This window comes from Crassostrea angulata, unplaced genomic scaffold, assembly GCF_025612915.1.
Source record: "Crassostrea angulata isolate pt1a10 unplaced genomic scaffold, ASM2561291v2 HiC_scaffold_216, whole genome shotgun sequence".
NCBI classification, from domain to species: domain Eukaryota; kingdom Metazoa; phylum Mollusca; class Bivalvia; order Ostreida; family Ostreidae; genus Magallana; species Magallana angulata.
Window position 1 is genome coordinate 33,161 of NW_026441769.1, and position 1,807 is coordinate 34,967.

Consider the following 1,807-nt stretch of genomic DNA (forward strand, 5'->3'; position numbering starts at 1 on the left):
TTTTTGAGAAATCATTCGATAAGTAATGTATTTTGCCATTCTTTTAGGCTCGATTTACACAAAATCGGGTCAATCGGTAGGTTTCCCTCAGCAAGATTCAAATTGGTGCTTATTTTTTCTCCCGATTTCACGTAAAATTTACTAAGATTGTTTTTATCTCTCACTTGCGCCAAGCCGTTTTTTTATATGCATTTACATATCACCATTCATTAGATTACACGTAGCAGGGGGAGTCTCAAAACCATTAGTTTATGAATAGTTATTTACCTATTACGAAACTTTAAAACTGTTGATTTTTTTTACTCCATATCGGTGATATTGAATTTAGTATCACTAGTATTTACAACAGTGTCTATATGAAGGAATGAAGAGGTTTTATTATGCACAATAAATATCACTAGTTACGTTACGATACATTCCCTAAGAACGATCGAAAGGAATACAGATCGTGACGTCAAAGTTAACAAAGATAAAGTGAAAATGGTGCAATTATGCTTTTCCATGTGTAGAAAGTCATGGAAGGTGAGGATTATGCAGTGTTATTTGAAATTAAGTTATATATTGAACATGTAGATTAAAATATTTTATATGAGGGGAATATTAAAATTCATGGAAAGTAGTCTTGTATGCTGTTTCTCTTCATTTTTATCTAATAAAAGCAAGTGTACCACATCACCTTATTTCCAAAATGAAAACAGGTTAGTGAACGTGAAAAAAAAGTTATTGCGATGCCAAAATTGCCCATATGCGATCGAAAATAAGGATGTTTGTTTCATCTGGAGAGAATGTAACAACACATTTCGACATGAAGAAGGCATTACTGGATAGAGGTGTAGCAGGATGTCAATGTGCAGTTGTGGAAGTTGACAGGAAAAAACAGACAATGACTAGTCATTGCATCAAGGGAATCACCAACATTAATAACATTGCCTTTGAAGGAGATGATTTCATTGCCTGACACAGTTTTAGTATTGGTATTGGTATCAAGATAAAAAAAAGAAAATGTCTTGAAAAGTGAGCAGCTTGACACATGACTCATCATACTGTCTGACTTTGAAGAACAATCAAAAAACTATGGTGTGATCTCTCACATAACAAACAACAGTTACACCCACCAGTATTTTCAATTTTAGGCTGTAATCAGCAGTTCTCCTCATACCAAATACTTCAAGAGCATATTCTTCTGGATAGACATGATCAAGAGAAAACATCAACTTATGATGCTTAACAACATCATTGCTCCGAGTTGTGTAATTCCAATTTGATCATTCCCAAACAGCTGGCGCAAATAGGCAGCTATCGCCATACCCTTGTGAAGAATTCATCAGTAGAGAAGCTTCAACAAGGATGGGCACCGGAAAGAAAACAAGGAAATTTGCACGCCTCTCTTCCAAAGTTAAAGATTTTCTCCATAGAGTTTTTCAAGAGGGCGAAGAATCAGAGCAATTCCTGTTGAAGTATCTCAACGTATGAACTCTTTGCGAAACAGTACTGGAGAGAAGTTTTTCAATCCCGATGAACAGCCTTCTCAGATTAACTCCTTTTTCAAGACTTTCTCTGGATGCAAAAGCCAGGGATATCAAGGATGAACCAGAAGAAGATGACCATCTGCGAGAAATACTGCAGTCAATATATCAGGAAGAAGAAATAGACAGCATCAGAACTGCCACGACTTTAGAACTTGAAAGGTCCAATATGATTGTATAAACTTGTACATGTAGAAACATTGGTGCTGTCTTTCGATGTTGGATTGTTTAGATAATGCACGTATGCACATCTAACATGCATGGTATCATAAATGATATGT

The 1,807-nt window shown here is 35.6% G+C and overlaps 1 pseudogene; it reads left to right on the plus strand.

Annotated features, from left to right (window-relative positions):
* The first annotated feature begins 364 nt into the window (after positions 1–364).
* On the plus strand, positions 365–1,589 carry LOC128169802 (uncharacterized; annotated as a pseudogene).
* The last annotated feature ends 218 nt before the right edge of the window (positions 1,590–1,807 follow it).